A 5,915-nucleotide genomic window follows, 5' to 3' on the forward strand; every position below is an offset into this window, starting at 1 on the left:
TTCTCCTGTTCCCTGGATGCTGCCTGACCTGCTGCGCTTTTCCAGCAACACATTTCCAATTCTTATCAGGCACAAAGGCCTCCTGGCAACAGGGAACTGCAAAAATAGTTCTATGATAATGATGAACATGGACGATTGATATTCAATGCACACTACCTGATATTAATACCTGAGTTCTCCATGGAGGAAAGTGACTTTTCAAAAAGAGCACAAATATTGACTGAAATGATTGCCTTGATCACTTGACCATATATATAGGCAAGCTTTGTAGTCTATGACCCTGCTCAACTAAGTTCTTTAAGTTGATACTCCTTTCCCCTGGTGCTGTCTCATATACACCTTGTTCAAAAGTGGTTCCGAACATACTGTACGGAAAGCACAAGTACAGAAGAATTCAGCAAGGAACCCCTTTCTTGCACCATAATATCCTGGCTTTACTGCAGCTAAAGTATTTGGGGTTCATTATCCTTTTTATCCTTTTATAATTTAGAATGGCAGCAATTGACTAAGTACTTCAGTCTCATATAGTGTACAAGCTGTGACTTTACAGTGATTAAAAAAATAATTTTTAATACCAAATTTAGTGCAGGCACCTGGCATGATCTCTGATGAGTGTCAAGAATGAGGATTCAGTTTAACATCATTTTGCATCACAAATATAACATAGCTACTTCATCGGAATAGAAGTTCCTCTTTCAGACATTGTGTTGTGAGGGACTTCTCCGATGAAGTCAAGGATTTTATGGGTAGTCTAACTGGAGCAGAGATCTAGCATGATGGGTTCAGTTGACTGTGTCTCTTCAAGTGCTCCTTAAGCTCATAAGCTCCAGATACTCTGCCCTAATAGATACAAAGAAATTGTACTAGAACATGAGCAGAATATAGATGTAGAACAGAGCCAAGCTCTGTGAACTGGCAAAAGTAGATACAAAGGCAGGGTGGAAAATAATTTATGAAATGACAACAAAGCTGACCTTTTTAGGTCAGTCAGTATGAAGAGAAACAACCAAAATGTTTCCAAAGAACAGTAAAAATTATACTGCCCCATATCTGAAAGTAATTTCTACTGTAGATTTCACTTTCTTTCCCTATTATTTTCTGTATTTATGTATGCATAAGATAGCAAGCCCACCAAGAGAAAAATATGACTATTCCTTCAATTCATGCCATTTTGTGTCTGCATACATAAGGTTTTTTTTAATTTGAAGCCTACTCTGTTTATAACTTACCTGTACTATCTTTTTTTAAAAGACTGCTTTTGCTTTCTTAGTCCTTTTTATTTCTTCTCTGACTTTTTCTTCAATGATTTTTATATCTTTTCTTCCTGCTACACTGCAGTAAATGGGAAATACCTTCACTCTCTCTTTGCAATCCTTCTATTTTCTTTGGCATTGCTGAAGTAATGAGGCATGCTGTTAAAATAAGGGAGAATGTGTAAGCTGAATGGCCAGAGGGTTGCTGTCACATATGGGAGATAAGAGTAGAAAGGACTCCACAAATGATCCAAAAAGCAAAATACACAAAGGAATTGAACAACAGTCCTGTGTTATGGTCTCAAATCTGCTTCATTAACATTTTAGATATGGTTAGTTATTTTCCTCAGTATATGAAAAAGCAGGTTCAACAATTATTGCCAATGAAAAGTTTCTGCCTTCTCACATAATTAATGTGCTAAAGTCGAAGTGAAGTGAGATAAAACTTCTTGTCCTTTCAAATAACACATCTATATTTATGCTGGCATTCTGGAGTAGGTGGAAATGGAAATTAGGCACAGAATCTGACAGCTTCTATCCGTCCAATGTCACTTATATAATGTCCCTCTGGAACTGATATTGCATCTGTAAGATTTCCGGTTGCCATATTTCTAGTAAGATACAAATGTTGGAAGTTGAGCATTAGCTTTTAATTGTGCCATAGCAATGTTGGAAATTCAGTGAATTCTTAGTGTATAGAGTAGCTAAAGAAATAAGCACAGGGTAGAGTAGCTGCCCACACAAAATAAATAGGTTTTATTGTAGAAGAAAGCTGAGTCCAGTTTAGCTTCTAATCATCTGAAAATGAAAATTGTGCTTATGCCACGTTAAAGCTAAGCTCTGAAACAAACTGAGGTGTGTAAATTTATCCCACATTTTCCACCTGGAAAATAGGCATAACGAGGATCAATTTCAACTCCAATGTTGCCAAGGGAAGGCACTGCGTTCAAAAACAAAAGATGTTGGCACACATAGCATTATGAAGATTAAAGTGCAGTTCTCCTAGTTTTTGTTTCTGGGACAAAGTGTTTTTAATAAGATTTGGGAGAAGGTTCGATCAAGGACCATGAATTCGAGATAAATTTAGAGGGGAAACATTACTGAAGGCATATGTGTAACTGCAGAAAGGACTGTTAATGCAGGGGTCACTTTCAAGGTTGGTCATTTTCTTGTAAGCACAAACTTCTCCAGTTGTTTTTACAACAATCTAGGGGCCTTTCTCTCTCTCTCTCTTTGCAGCATCCATTATATTACTTCTTTGCAGGAAAATCTTGTGTGCATTCAAATAATACTTGGAAGATTTTCACCAATGCTTTATTGTTGAACATTTAGGTCAATACAAGCACATAATGAACTTCTTCAATATGCCAGTAGTGTGCATACTTCTGATGGCTGTGTATTTCTATCACAGCCCTTAAATTCAACATCATTTTCTCAATCTTTGGGGGTATTTTTGAGATGCCGTAATCCGGGGCTGCATAGCATCAGCAGCTCTGATTCAAAGGCATGCTGGTTATCTCTCATGATTCAATATTATCGGAACCACTGCTTTCCTTTCAAGCAGCAGCATTATTATCAGCTCCTAGGAAAACAAACATTTTGTAGTATAATTTGAAAAGAATGCAGATGTTTTTAACATGAAGTCCTTTACAATTCATTTAACCTCCATTATATGAAGTGACCATTCCACTGCAAAGCATCTCTCTCGTTCCATTCTGCATACAGTTAAGGTCATCCGGCTGTCCATATCTTAAGTTTCACAAATCACATACGCTTATCACCCATATGATGGTTGACTTAGATTGGCAGTCAGGCAAGTCTTGTTTTTATAATTCTTATCTTAGTTTTCAAATCCTACCCTGGCCTTGTTCTTCCCAATTTTGTAATCTCCTTTAGTCCAAAAAGATATCTGTGTTCTTCTAATTCTGGCCTCTTGAGCATCCCCAATTTTAGTAACTTTAGCATTGCTGGCCTTGGCTTCACCTAATTGGGCTTTAAGCTTTTGAATTTCCTCCATAAATCTCTGCATCTCTGTATCTTATTTCCATCTATTAAGACTCCTTAAAACCTATTTCTTTGACCAAACTATTGATTGTCTAGTCTCATACTGTCCTATGACCCAATATCCTCTCCTGTGGTTTGGTGTCACATTTTATTTTATAATGTTCTTGTGAAGAGCCTGGGAAGTTTATTACATTAGAGAAGCAATAAATGTAAGTTGTTCTAATAAATAGTGGCAGTAAAGGAGAAAAAAATATGGTTTAGGTAATATTAGAAACTCCTACATTTCAGGCATCCTGCTTTCCTGTAAAATTGTACATTGTCAATTGGAAGGAACCTGTACAGTAATCCTCAAGCAAGTAAATTCATGTCGCTTTATTCATGCATCCATGATTACGGGTTGGCTGATAATCTCAATAATTCCATTGGCAGTTTGAAATGATCTTAATGTGCAAATGACACCAACTAGCAAACAGATTGGCAGCCAAGCTTCACTTTTGTCAGCTTTACTTGTGAATCAAAAGTGGAAGCAGAGGCAAGATTGGAGGTGTGACAGATCTTTTAATCAGACCAAAGGATGTGAGGTGTAGACTCCACCACTTTCTGGCATTTGCCCTAATTAGTCCTGAGGTAGGAAGGCTCATGACTGGAGAGGAAGTGGAATGGAGTGTGGGTGTTTCTCTTTGATCAGCACCTGATCAAAGAATCTGTTGTAAGTAAAACAGGGCTTGTCCTTTCTTCTAGTTTGCATTGCGACCTAACACCAGTTGCTGCTTCTTATGCTATGGTCCCCATTTCACTGTAATTCATCTTTGATTTTGGATCACTTGCTGCTGGGATTCTGATTGGTTTATTATTACCAGCTACTTCTTTTCCTAGTAGTACTGCCTATTATAGTGAGCTGCTTGCTGGGGACTGGCCTGCTGCTCTTTCCAGGATTTCCAACCTTGGTCCTTGATTCTAGGGCTAGCCTCCTGCACTCATCCTCCTCTGTGGGGGACAACATGAGGCTCTTACTGGCTCTCCAACCAGTGGTCAAGACCTCCAGTGATCTCAGTCGAATTCCACCCAATGTTCCAGCATAGAATTCCCTGTCTAATACTTGCTGTCAGAAGTCTGACAGCAAGATAAGACTACAGACCTTAGTTTATCTACACCAGCAAAAAATAGAATGAGATGGCATCTTTATTAATTTATTCAAGATTCTTAATGTCATCAATAAATCAAATTTTGAGAAATAGTTCATCACAGCCATGGAATGAAGAGACAGAAAGCTTAAGAGAAGTGAAAAATCAATCTATAAATCTGATAAAAATGCACAATGTTTGGAGTGGAAGAAGAACAGCACAACTGACATCATCGGTAATTTGAAGAAAATGTCCTGGAGGCATTTGCTGAATTGAGGAATACTGTATTTGCAATGAACCATGTGTTATGCTTTTTGGTCTTGTACATTCTTATATTTTCAAACAGCAGAACGTAAATGCATCCTTTAGGTCCTAGTAAGTGCATGCTGATCCTCCCTGAATGCTTGCTTCCTTTTGATTCTCTGCAAAGCAGAGATCCAGGAGTAATCCCAGTAGGAATGTTGTTGCAGCAGTTCAGCAATAGGAATAGGAAAACAATGCAGCACTACAACAATTACTACAACACACTTCTCTATGACACAAGGGTCAATAAGTGACATGTCTTCAGAGATGATCTGTCAATACTGCAGTTTCAATACTCTTTTTCAAAAGCTGATTCCATATGGAGTATAGTGCCTAGCAACCATGAACACTTAGTTTCTCAGTGCAGGTGGAAAGTGGCATGAAATGGAGTAAATCACAGTAAACTACAAATAACACTATGCAGTCATCAGCACTCCATTTGCCGTCAAACTAACAATTATTTTCTGTACCAGATCAAGGCCTTTGAAGAACCATAATGGAGCTAATGTATCAGTGGAAATGTGTTGCAATGTGCCTTCTGGAGAGAAAATCAAGGTTGTGTTTGTAATTCCAATCGTAAAGGGGTTGTCTAACCATCCATGCAGACACAGAGTGAGCAGTGCCACAACAAGGTGCCTGCAATCCAAAGACAGCAAGCCACAGAAAGTGTGTATTGGAAATGTTATAAATGCATTGAAATCCTGGTGCTGCCTTGCTCTTCTCTATCCCTGAGAGCAGGGTGACCTGGTACTAGCGACTGGGGGTAAAGGAGACTGAGTGAAACTATGAGCAGAGTGATACAGTGTTCATATTGGGAGTGGGGTGTGAGGGAAAGACATCGGCATCACTGCTACCACATCCAGTGCCAATGTATTTGCAAGAGATGCATCGAATTATGCAAATAGATTTTAACTGCCACTGATTGGAGTATTTTGATGTTAGGATGGCAACAAGCTGAGCATTTTGAACCTCTGGTGCATTCATGGTAGAACAGTTTGCTGAACTCATTCATGAGGCAATACATCTGCTCACTGTCTACAAACTTAAGGCAAGCATGTCAGTTCTTGCTGATTTAGCTCTACAGGGACATTTGCATCTGAGGCACGCTCAGTAAGCACTTTCTGGAAATAAATCAGTTACATAATCATTTTTGAAATTAAATTTCTTTCTTGCAGAATCTGGACATCTCTTGTTTGTGAATCATGTTAAGTGCATTGACCCATCTATTTTA

At 38.4% G+C, this 5,915-nt stretch overlaps 1 long non-coding RNA gene across 1 annotated transcript in view; it reads left to right on the top strand.

Moving 5' to 3' along the window:
* Positions 1-5,208, top strand: part of LOC122564831 — a 34,002-nt gene extending 28,794 nt beyond the window's left edge. Inside the window, exon 3 of the long non-coding RNA XR_006316015.1 lies at positions 5,158-5,208. This is a non-coding gene — a long non-coding RNA (uncharacterized LOC122564831). The remainder of the gene's footprint in view (positions 1-5,157) is intronic.
* Positions 5,209-5,915: the final 707 nt, after the last annotated feature.

The sequence above is a fragment of the Chiloscyllium plagiosum genome, chromosome 30 (genome assembly GCF_004010195.1).
Source record: "Chiloscyllium plagiosum isolate BGI_BamShark_2017 chromosome 30, ASM401019v2, whole genome shotgun sequence".
Lineage (NCBI taxonomy): Eukaryota > Metazoa > Chordata > Chondrichthyes > Orectolobiformes > Hemiscylliidae > Chiloscyllium > Chiloscyllium plagiosum.